We start from the raw sequence: 13030 nt of genomic DNA on the forward strand, positions 1-13030 counted from the left end.
AAAGTAGGTCTGGACTGCCAACCAGCGTTACTACAACGATGTTGAGCATCCCGTACTATCCTGAAGATCGCGTCCCTTTGATACGACCGGACAATCTCGAAATTGTGTATGTCCGTCGCCAACACATTGTGGATTGTGAGCTAACTCGACGCGGAAGTCAACCTCCCGACGTCTTCAAGGATCCGCTTCTTATTGACATGGACACCAAGAACGCTGCCGGACTCAGCTACACCAACGCCCCTCGAGTCACTAACGATGTTGATTTAACTTTCAGTGATTCAGATGACGAGACAAAAGCAGACTCTGCAACGACCAGGCAAGCTGATATTGATTTATTGCGTCTCCAAAACAGGCCGCTACGAAAGCGCGCCAGAGAAACAGAGCTCGAGTCCCGGGGTTTGCATCTGTCTGATGACATCGATTTTCCTGCCTTCGACACGCGTTTGGATACTCACGCATCGGCATTTCGACCGTCCCAGATCGAGCGGCAAGTTCACGATGCCGTCGCTCACTCTTCCCTGAAAGGTAAGAACGGTCAGGCAGTCCTTGAATTTGCCCAACAAGGCCCTCGAACCCGATTCCTCGCCACTCCTCCTGTGCTCCGTGGAGCGTACGACTTCAGTTTCGGCATCCGAGGTCTCTCACTGATGCATTTCCGCCGTTTTTACGAAGAAGTTGAGACTCAGACTTCGCCCGGTACTCTCAATATGACCAGCTTTGGGCGTTCGAACACGCTTCAATCAGCAACGCCACCTGCCAACATTGGTGAAATCGTGGAAGCGTTTGAGACGCTGCTCTACTTCGCGAAGGGTTTCTACAATTCCTCTGTTTACGACTTTCTCAAGGCAGGTGCCACATTCATCGAAGAGTACGCAGCATTTACACGCCCCGATGCAGCGACTTGCAACATGCTGGTATTCTGGATCAACTCGAAACTGGGAAAATTTCGAAGCCAAATTATGCTTTCCAACCTTCCAACTGCCACCCTCATCAAACAAGAATTTGCTAGACATGACGGTCACCTGATGGAGCTGTACCAATCCCACCAGGACCGTCGATCAGGATTCACGCCTGATATCGCTGTTGACCGGCCACCCTCGAGCTCCCGACCTCACCTACAACGTGAACAACGCCCCTCGAAAGCAGCTCCGATTCCGAAAGATCTGCGCGCCATTCTACCCCGGCAAGGCAACAAAGTTATGTGCATGCGCTACCTCTCCAAGAAAGGGTGCAGTGGTCCTGCTCCCGGGCAGTGTTTTGATCCTAATCGAGCTCATTTCAAACCTCTAGCACTGCCAGCCGATGTGAAAGCCTGGATTGACAACAATTTCATGGGTCTAGCACCCACATTTCAAGATCTGTGACGCCCAGTGTCACGGTCCGTGGCACGGGTGACAGCATCCGAAGCGCAGGCTTCCTGTATTGAGTACGATCATAAACAAGCACCAGCTGACACAGTACATCTAAAGAAGGGAGCACAGGCTCCCGGTGATCAGCCTCCAGATGCACCGGCATCACGAACACTCATACAATTCAACAATCAGCAGCATCACGCACACAAAGTATTTACTCAGTCCCAACTTGCTGTAAGTCGTGCACTGACAGCGGCTCGTCGTCAACAGTACCGTGAATTCGCAGGCCGCCACAAGATATTGCTACCATCTGAGATCGGACGGCCACCAGGAATGCTCAACGTCAACCGGATTCGAGCAGACTCACAGCTAGTCCGACAACGAAAGATACCGCTGGCAGAGTTCGTACGAGTTTATCGTGGTGAAACTGCAGAAGACACTCGCCCAAACAAGGATATTTTCGAGCTTGCACCACAAGCGAGCCCCTCGATAAACGCAGTCATCAAACTATGGAACGCAATCGTTCGGGGTGGCGTTAAACCGCAGTGGAATTCACAAAAACCACTGCACCAACGAGAACAACCGCCCAATCACCAGTCGGTTAACGCACACTCGCACAGTATCCGGAAACATATCAGCAAGGCCATGACGATGGTCGATATCTAGTTGTCGACGCTGACCTTCTCAATCACTGGACAAGCATATTCATAAGCCCTATTGGAGTTGTAGCCAAGTCCGGATCAAGCCAGGAGATACGTTTGATAAACGATTATTCGTACCCATCCGGGGTTGCGGTCAACGACTTCACTGAACGCTGCAATTTCCCCCAGATTTCATACAACCCGCCGAAGGATATTGCACGTCGAATCTGGGAGCTTCGCGTCCGCTTTCCGGACCAACCTTGTAGCGGGGCTACACATTCGGTTCACCTCCCACCTTAGTGCAACATGCACTAAGGCATACATTCAGGTGACCACCACAGGGTGGTCCACATTCATAGCAAAAGGCATATGACTGGTAGAAAGTAACACCTTTCTACCAATGAGAGTCATTCAATAGATAGGGGTTCTGCCAGCCATCCAATGGCAGAACCTCTCATTAGAAATATCAGTTTTAGGAGGAAACCCCATTTACAATCAATACAGTTCTCATTTACCACCAAAGCTTCCGTTTGGTTCATTTATCTAGGTTTAAGCATACTTGTTGATACAAGTATACTGAACTTAAGTAATTTACTCCTACGCTTCCTCCTACACGTGCGCACACGTGTAAGCCTAAGTAGTGGGTCTAAGCAGACCCATTACAAACCTCTTCTAATGATGTTAGGCGACGTTTCTGGGGCCTTCCGACATATCCCAATTAGTGCTGACCACGTCCACATGTTCGCGTTCACGATGGACAACTACGTCGTGATTGATCTGGCTTGCGGATTCGGCTGGTGCGGGTCCCCGGCCTTCTACTCAGTTGCCGGAACACTCATAAATCATATCTACGAAAGTAATCGGCCTCGCCCATGTATGTCGCCGCTCGACAGTACTCCATTTGCAGGCAATGTCTGGTGCGACGACCACACATGTGTCGAGATCGATACAGGATCGAGATGTATGGAAGCAAATTTCGCCCTACGAAAAGCCATGGCGACCGTCCTCGGACCACGAGCGCTGAACGAAGATAAGTTCACCCCGTGGTCAACGCGCACTAAAGCACTAGGCTTGCTATGGGATACACAAGACGGCACTGTTTCCGTCCCACAAGATAAAATTTCCAAGGCACGGGAACGAATCAACGAAGTTTTGGCCACGACATCATGTTCACTCTCAACGATCAGCAAATTAATAGGGAGTCTCCGCTACGTCGCAACCTGTTTTCCAGCGGCACGAGCCTTTTATCAGAATGTGCAGGCGTTTGTGTCGATGTTCCGCGTCCAGCAGGAACGTAGACTCGTCCCCAGTGATGTACGAGACGACTTGATTTGGTTTCTAGCAGTACTCAACCACGGACAACGTTTCAACTCGATACCAGTCGAACACTTCGCTCGTCTCCAACCACCAACGTATCACGTCATGATGGACGCATCTGATACGGGGATATGTGCGCTGGAGCCACAGCTTCGCCAATTTATCCGAGTCCGGTTCAGTAAGGAAGTACAAGCCAGCTTTGCATCAACGAAGACAGACAATTCTATCAACGTGAGAGAATTAATGAGCGCGGTCTTAGCGGTTGTGCACTGGGGACCCTCATGGACTTCGACTGGCCGAGACCGTACCCACGTCTGCATGTGGATCGACAATACAAGCGCTGTGGCTTGGCTCACAAAGCGGTCCAGTGGGCATCGAACAGCAAGGATGTACAACCGCCTCATATCGCTTGCAGAATTTCAATACTCGCTGACTTGCTCGGCACAGCACATTGCAGGGGAGAAAAACACAATGGCAGATGCCGGATCGAGGGCATGGAGCACAGAGCACCCCTTATACAATACCTGGACTAACTTGTCACATGCTTGGACACAGGTCACAGTTCAACCACCATTCGACAATCTTTGGAGCGCTTGGGGGATGCGCTCCGCGAACGAGCTGTTGCGGACACAACCTCCGGGAAGTACGGCACGAACTGGCGTCAATGGTGCGAATTTTCTGACAAACTAGGCTGGTCTCCGTGGCTCACCCGACCGGGACGATCCAGCAACAAAAAGCTCGCATGTTTCGCTGTATACTGCTGGAAGCATGGATGGAATCAAGCAAGACGCGGAAATACATTTGGTACAATCAAGCTCAAACTCGCAAGCATCAGGTGGTACCATCGCCGATATCTGGGACTCGACTTATCCGCATCGCCAGACTTTACACTTTTGCTGCAAGGGATTAAACGCTTGTCACCTCCAGTTCACAAACTCCAGCCTATCACGTCCGCGTTTCTGCGCCTACTGCATCGCCGTATCGACTTTCAGCAGCCGCGCCACCGTCTTCTGTGGGGCAGCGTCCTCATAGGCTTCTTCTTTTTACTTCGGCGTTCCGAGTATCTGCGGATTGGGTCAGCACGTCATTTCTACTGCCTGAAACAAGAAAATGTCTTCTTCTCCGACACGTACGGTAGACCGACATCGTCATCAACAGCGACATCAGTCACAATCGGCCTTGAAGGGTCAAAGAACGACCAGTACGGCCGGGGCGCCTGGCGGACAATGCATGCATCCGGAGACCCCAATATTTGCCCAGTGGCTGGCCTGAACCACATCATCAGCGCTCGAAATGACTCAGTAGGCATGAACGAATACCTGTGTGGTGACACAACATCAGCAGATGTCGCCAAAGCACTCAAAGGTGTCGCAAGAGCTGCAAGGGTTCCTGAATCCAACTACTCGACACACTCAATTAGGATCGGGGGCGCCACGGCACTGCTGACCGGAGAAGCGAGCCAACTCGCCATCAAATTACTGGGCCGGTGGATGTCGAATTGTTTTGAACAGTACCCACTGCAAGCGGCAGAATCAACACGCACACTGTCCCGACGCATGGTAGCAAGACATCATCAACGAGCCCACTCCTAAGGTCGGGTGCGCACTTTATCTTTGGGGCCGCTCACCACGCCCTTCATCGGGCTGGCGGAGTAATTTAAACCAATTCCCCCCCCTCATCGACTGAGTCAGGGCCACGGAAATGAGGAACATTCGGAGGATGTTCAGGTTTCCTGGAAGACGAAGGAGTTTTGTAACGACCGGATATTCTGGACCAAGACCAGAGCACGAGGAAGTGCAACCGTCGCACAAAGTGGCCTGAGTAGCTAGCAGTCTAGAGCACTTTCCGTTTCTCCTCTGATCGATAACCCGCCTCACCACGCCCTTCATCGGGCTGGCGGAGTAATTTAAACCAATTCCCCCCCCTCATCGACTGAGTCAGGGCCACGGAAACTTATCTCCGGGGTGCCTTTCGATATGTCATGATAGATGATCAAAATGGAGTAATCTGATAGGTTGATATTTTTTAACCAGGGGTGCCTTTCGATAAGAGTTTTGCGGTATGGTAAACTATCGGACCATACTGTTTATTTGTATACTCTCAGAACCTCCAATCATATCATTATGAGAAATTTTGTCCAATAGATTTCAAGTACAGACGGAGTTTTGACCAATAGTTGGTGTAGGGTTAGGTAAGTCCTGTAAGCCATTCGATCGGACATATCGGTCTGTAGAATACCGCAAAAATCTTATCGAAAGGCACCCCTGGTTAAAAAATATCAACCTATCAGATTACTCCATTTTGATCATCTATCATGACATATCGAAAGGCACCCCGGAGATAAATTACCACCAGTCGATAGGTTACGCAGCGAGCTAGCCATTCATCAGCACTGCACTTCGCCATTACTCAGTCTGCAAGAATGCCCCGAGGAAGCCGCCCGCGCGTGAAAGGCTTCGAGGCTTCGCCAAGCCAGTGCCTTCGCACTGCTATCAGCTACCAGCGCAAGTATATTAGTAATAGCTTCGTCGAGCAGAACGGCATGGCAGCAGCAGTAACACGCTTCTATCCCTCTCTCCAAGCGGAAGCCCGAAAGCGGAAGAAGCGGCAACTGCACAAGTGGTTTGAAGCCCGTGATGACATCGCCAGACAAGTTGCCCAAGGCAATGGGCACCTCTGCAAGGAACCACGATCTGGCGTCGGCTGCATTCTTCCTCGGGTGGAGGAGGACTACCTAGCCTTTTGGATTAGGGACCTGAGGCGCGAGGGCGTACAAGTGTCTCCGCTCATGCTCCAGATGAAGGCACGTGCAGTAGCAGGTGAGCTGGGTCTTCGCTTCGACCAGTTTTCGGCAAGCTCGTCGTGGCGCCTCCGATTTCTCAAGTCGTACAGGCTCTCACTGCGGCGCCGGACCAGGATCGGCCAGAAGACCCCCAACGACTCGCGTGAGGTGGCGGAGAAGTTTCGCGAGGAGGTGCAGAGGATGATGCTCAAGAACGGCATCACGGAGGTGTACAACGCAGACCAGACGGCGCTCAACTTTGAGCATCTCCCCACGCACACCATCGACGAGACTGGCACACGAACGGTGTGGGTCCGCAACAGCGGGAAGGAAAAGAGCCGCCTCACAGCCATGATTCTGGCTGACTCGAGAGGCATCAAGCGCGCCCCCTTCCTCGTTTTCAAGCAGCCACCGTCCCGAGTGCCGGCCACCGAACAGCATAACCACAAGGAGCAGCAGCGTTTCGGTCGAGACCTCTGGAAGAAGGTAAAAGCGATGCAGGCATCGACTGGGATGCCGATCTACTGCAACAGTCGTGGGTGGTGGAACGCTGAGCTTTCCGTGTTGTTCTTGCGGTTCCACTTCTGTAACGGGCCAGGTGAGTGCCCGTCACTAGCTTACACGTAGCGGTGAGGAAGCGTCCAATAAGCTCAGGTATACTGAGACCAAGTGTTTAGTCTAGGGTAAAATCAACTCTGGTTTATTATTGGGACCGGGGCGGGTGGCCCTCGGAACCATGTGAACCACTCAAATGCAGGTTGACACCTGATTGGTCGAAATGGGTCTGGCTCCCCACTTTCAACCAATCGCAGGATGACAACGAGGCACACGCTAGCCGCGTACCTTTGTACCTACTTTGTAGATCTACCTATATAGATCTACCTACATATGTAAATGGGAGGGGCCCATTACATCACCCCCCTCTTAAGGTTGCACTCACGCTCCGTGAGTGCGAGCAAAGAAAACTGAAAGAAAAGAAAACTGGGAAACGGCGAGAACGCGGCGTCAACGGGATGGTCTCAACGGCGACGAGCAGCAACCTCTGCGAACCGCAGAGGCACAATCAGAATTGCGCGATCGGAGACAAGATGGAGCGACAGACAGACACGAGCGCAGGGACTCCTGCGGATGGAACACGCGCGAGCAACTCGGCAGCGGAGATAGCGCGGGCAACACCTATGGCGGCGATCGTGGAGGACCCGCCGCTGGAACTCACCCAGCGGACACGCGCTATGGACCGGGAGCTCAAGCCTTGGGCGTTGTACGACTTGTCGGGAGCGAAGTCTCCAGGATCCCTGGAGGAGATGACGGGCTACTTCCGCCGATTTCGTGCGCTGCGGGGGAAGTCGCTGACGGGTGTCTCGCACGATGCGCTGCAGCGGTCATGGTGTGCAAGGGGAGCAACTTCGTCGCCTGGCTCACCAGTCGCGAGGAGGTCGTCGGTGAACACTCTCTCAGCGAGCTGAGAGCACGCGTCTGCAAGAACGCCTGGGAGTCCGACCATGATTGTTACGTTCACGTGCGCGAAGGCTGCACGTCGTGCGAGAGTTCCGAGCGTTTGTCCGAGGAAGAATGGCTGCGTCGCGTCGCTGAGCGGATGCTCAGCGAAAGTGAACAGTCGTGGATCGCCAAATATCGCCGCACGCTCTCCGAGGTGGCCCAGTCTACTAATCGCGGCGTCGGACGCCGCGGGGATACTCAGCGGAGTCCCCCGCCGCCACGGGGACGTGCACGCCAGCGTTCGCGTTCTCGTTCGCCGCAGGACCGGCTGTGGCGTCGTTCTCGTTCACGATCGTATTCTCGTATTCGCGGACAATATCCGGGACATCCCGGAGGAGTGCGGCGCGAGGCTCCCACGTATCTTCGTCCGGAGGGAACCCGAGCCAGCGTACTCGGTAACGTCGCGTGGTCGGAACCGCGTGCTTGGAGCGCGTACTCGTACGGGTATGGGCATACGTACGAGGTGGATCCTCGTGCTCCACAATACGGTCCACGATCCAGCGGATATCACCAGCCGAGTCTACAATCGGCGGGGGACCTTCGCGACGATAGAGCTCGCGTCCTGGTCGCCCAGGATGACTTAGACGAGGCAATGAATTGGGCGCGGGACGCTCAGCTTGATGTTGAGGCGGCGGAGGAGCGGGCTCGTCGGGCGGAGGGTGCAGCAGCGGCTGCTCGCCAAACGAGTGCGGAACTGCTGCAACGGGCGCGGGAGCTGGAAAGGCGCGTGTTCGGGGCGCCGCAGACGGCAGCACGTCCGCGCGAGCGGACGGATGGCTCGGATGGCTCGATGGCAAGGCGGGCACGTCGGGAGGGACGTCCTGTTCATGTCGCGCCGGCGGATGCTCCGGGGCCGACGGGATTGTAGCTGCGTGGTATTTCTTGAGTCGCCCGACGTAGAACGTCGGGTGTAGTTGTAGGGAAGATGGTATGTCCAGTGTGTAGGCATCACCGATTACCTTCATAACCCTGAAGGGACCAATAAAGCGCGGCGCGAGTTTGCTCGCGCCAAGATTCGTTACAGCCGAAGAGCGTATGCCGTCTGTCGACAGGAGCACGCGATCTCCTGTCGTAAATGTAGCCACGTTCTTGCGCCCACGCTTGTCGGCGTTCTCCTTCTGCTTATCCACTGCTTCTTGCAGTGCATCTCGTACAAATCGGGTGGCCGATTGTCGCTGCAGCACGAACTCAGAGACGGCCGCATCATCGACTGGACGCGCCGGAGGCTTCGGCGCGTAGTTAGCTGCGACGAGATCGGTAGCCGGGCCAGGGTTGATTAACGTGCGCGCAGTCCAATCTGTCAGTGAAGACACCGCGTTGTTCGGCGTCGCAAGGGTCCGTCTCGACTTCGCGCGGGTGACTGCATTCAGCGTCACGGACTGGTGGGTTGCACTCGACAAGGGAGCTGGTGGTGGTGGTGTGCCATCCGTGCTCACCACTGGTAATACCGGTATCGGTATCGGTGTGTCTGTGTTCGTACTACCAGCACCATCATTTCCTTCCCCACCCAGAGTGGAGCCACGAGGCATCGTGGGGAGGCCCACGGCGAGCAGAGCGGGAACGCGCGGGTGCCGCGCGTTATTTACAAAAAAGGGGGTCAGACCCGTCGATGCGTGTTCCGCGTTGTTTAGCGCAAACTCGGCAAGCGGCAAAAAGGAGCTCCAACTAGTGAACGAAGTCGCGTAACTTCGAAGGACATCTTCGAGGACTCGGTTGACCCGCTCCGTTTGACCATCCGTCTCCGGATGCGCCGCCGTTGACATGAGCAGCTTCGTTCCCAGAAGTTGGAAGAGACTCGACCAGAATGCCGACGTGAACCGCGGATCGCGGTCAGAGACGATCGATTCAGGTAAGCCGTGGTGTCGAAAGACCGCGTCACGAAATGCACCGCGGACTCAGCCGCGGTGATCGTGTCGGACACCGGAATGAGATGCACCATCTTGCTGAACCTATCCACAAACACCAAGACGCCAGTCCGACCGTCGGCGTCGGGTGGAAGCCCGAAGATGAAGTCCATCGACACTGAGCGCCACGCCTCAGTTGCAATCGGCTGGGGTCGCAGGGGAGCCTGCGACGACTTTGACGGCTTCACGCGCTGGCAAATCTCACAAGTACGGACCCACTTGCGCACCCATTTGTACATGTGGGGCCAGTAGAAGTCGCGGGATACTGCCGCGAACGTCTTTTCGCGGCCCAAGTGACCACCGACAGGGCTGTCGTGGAACTCGTGGATGATCCGAGCGCGCAGATCATCGTCGTTCGGGATGGTGATGCGGGGAGCATCGAATCGATCGATGCTGTACGTCAGCAGATCGCCGTCGAGTTGATATCGGTTAATCTGATTGCGCGTGTTGTTCGGCAGCGCGCGGAGTGTTTTATCACTGGGGGAAAGAAGATGTGCGAGGATGGCGGCATATACCGCGTCGTCGTTGTACGCAACGGCGATTTCTTCGCGTAGCGGCATTTCTGTAGTCACGTTCATCAGGTTGACACCTGATGTCAAGCACATCGCACAGTGATCTTCGTCATCCTCGTCTTCGTCAATCACTTGATGACCCCGCGTCGCTCGTGGATCATAGTCTGGACGCCGAGACAGAGCATCGGCGAGGATATTGTTCTTGCCGGGCTTGTAGTGCACGACGAAGTTGTACTCAGCGAAGAACGACAACCATCGTGCCATGCGTTGAGACAGATGTGGGGACTTCATCGCTGTGCGCAGCGATGCGTGATCCGTGTACACCGCGAACGTCTGTTCTCCGAGCAGATACACTCTGAATTTGATCAGAGCGTATCGCATCGCAAGAAGTTCCTTATCGTGGACGGGATAGTTGCGTTCGGCCGGCTTCATCTGTCGTGATTGATAGCTCACGACTCGTTCGCAGCCTTCGTTGTCAAACTGCATGAGCGCGCACCCGATAGCAAAGTCGCTAGCGTCGCAGACGACGTGAAACGGTTTCGCGTCATCTGGGAGCATCAGTATTGGCGCCGAGGCCAAGCTCTTCTTCACCGAGTCGAAGGCTACTTGATGATCGGGGCACCACGACCACGTGGCGTCTTTCTTCAACAGCGACGACAGTGACTGTATCAAGCCGGCAAATCCCTTCGTATACTTGTGCAAGTAGTTAGCGAGGCCCAACCACTGACGCAGCTCAGTGGGGTTTGATGGTGGTGGCCACGAGCAAATAGACGACACTTTTTCCGGGTCAGCACGGACTCCGTTTTTGCTTACGTAGCACCCAAGCACCGGAATTTCCGGCGCGCAGAAGACACACTTCTTGAGATTCGCGTAGAGCTTGTTCTCTCTCATCACTTGAAAGACCTGCCTCAAGTGCCGCAGATGCACGTCGATCGCGCTGAGACCCTCTTCAGCGTGACTGTGCACAAAAATGTCATCGAAGTAACTCGGAGCGAAGTCACGAAGCGGGCGTAGCACATGGGACACCATGCGATTAAATGTGGCTGGTGCGTTCTTCAGACCTTGGGGCATCACGAGCCACTCCCAGAGCATACCGCTGGGCGTACTGACTGCCGTGAGAGGTACATCGCTCTCTCTCATGAGGATCTGATAGAAGCCATCGGTCAAGTCGATGGCACTGTAAATGACGCTGCCCGACATGGAGTCCAGTACCATGTCCTTCCGCGGGATCGGTGTCTGCGCCGGGATGGTGGCATCGTTCAACTTGTTAAAGGCGTGTACGATGCGCCACCCGCCAGCAGCCTTCTTCACACAGAAGGTCGGGCTCGAGTGAGGCGAGATGCTCTCACGGACGTGACCGGCTTGGCGGCGGCCTTCGAAGAAGTCGTCGATGGCCTTGACTTGATCACGCGGCAGTGGCCACTGCCGCGTCACGCAGTACTTCGATCCAGGCACGAGGTCAATCTCGTGGCGCACTCCGCGATCCGCTGGCAGCTCCGCAGGGATCTTGTCTGGGAAGACGTCGGCGAACTCGCGAGCTGTCTCGTAGACCGGATTGCCGGACGCCTTCAGTGATTCCCACGACTGCGCAGCGAAGCGCTCCTCGCGCGCTGACTTTGGTTCAGCGCTTTTCGGGCGCGACGACGTGTCATTATGGGCAATTGCGTTCATCTCGTCAGACACTGGGTTGGCATCGGTGATCAGGCACACTTGCTCGATGTCACCAGCCTTGAGATCCCTGAGGAAGCTCTTCCAGGAGAGACCTGGCAGGTCCGTGATGGACTTGGCGTCGCGAGGTGGACTCGCGACCTTGATCATTCGAGCGTGGTTGGGAACACCTCCCACATATTCGACTGCACAGACCGACTCGATTGGTGGCGTCGTGAGTTCCACTGGACTGCGGCGCGGCTTCAAACGTCTCCGCGACCGTCGGGATGTCTTCGTGCGTCTCGAGCCCCTGCTCAATACCGATGTTTCGCTGTCGCCGGACGATACTTCACCCTCCTCTAGGCGCGAGAGGCCATGCTCGACCGCGCCGCTCATACGCGGGAGCAGCTCCTGCTCGACCGCGGTATCGTCATACGGGAGCCCCTGCTCGACCGCCTCGAAGTCATACGGGAGCCCCTGCTCGACCGCCTCAAAGTCATACGGGAGCCCCTGCTCGACCGCCTCAAAGTCATACGGGAGCCCCTGCTCGACCGTCTCGTAAACACGCGGGAGCCCCTGCTCGACCGTCGTGCTTGTCGCTGGGAGCGCCGTGCGCTCCGCCGTCTTGTTCCTCGTCCGCGGGAGCCGTGGATGCTCAACTGCTCGCCTCGCGCGCCCGTAACCGGACGGGTGTTCGACGCTGTCGTCATCAGTCAGCAGTACTGCGCAAGTCGTGCAGAGAGGGCCATCGCTCGCTCTGCGCACAACGTGCGTCGTGGACGTCCCGTCCACGACTGTGACATGGGGCCAGTCTCTTGGTGCCACCAAGAGGTGCGTGAAGACTTCGCTCACATCGAAGTCGCGTCGCCGTTTGACTGACCGGGGTAACCAGTCGATCTGGGGCTGATACCGGGACAGCCATGGTATACCCAGGATACAGTCAAACGCGTAGTTCATCTCAAACACAATGAAGTTGTCATTGCTGCGGAAGCCGTCGAACGTATACGGCAACGAGACTTCTCGTCGCGCGACACGGAACGGCTTTCCATCCGCAAGCTTGACAACGACATCACCAGGCACATCACGCACGGGAACACCCGCGGGTGTAATGGGTCTGCTTAGACCCACTACTTAAGCTTACACGTGTGCGCACGTGTATGAGGAGGCGTAGGAGTAATTTACTTAAGTTCAGTATACTTGTATCCACAAGTATACTTAAACCAAGATAAATGAACCAAACGAAAGCTTTGGTGGTAAATGAGAACTGTATTGATTGTAAATGGGGTTTCCTCCTAAAACTGATATTTCTAATGAGAGGTTCTGCCATTGGATGGCTGGCAGAACCCCTATCTATTGAATGACTCTCATTGGTAGA

The sequence above is a fragment of the Phytophthora ramorum genome (genome assembly GCF_020800215.1).
Source record: "Phytophthora ramorum isolate Pr-102 chromosome Unknown Phyram_PR-102_s0002, whole genome shotgun sequence".
NCBI lineage: Eukaryota > Oomycota > Peronosporomycetes > Peronosporales > Peronosporaceae > Phytophthora > Phytophthora ramorum.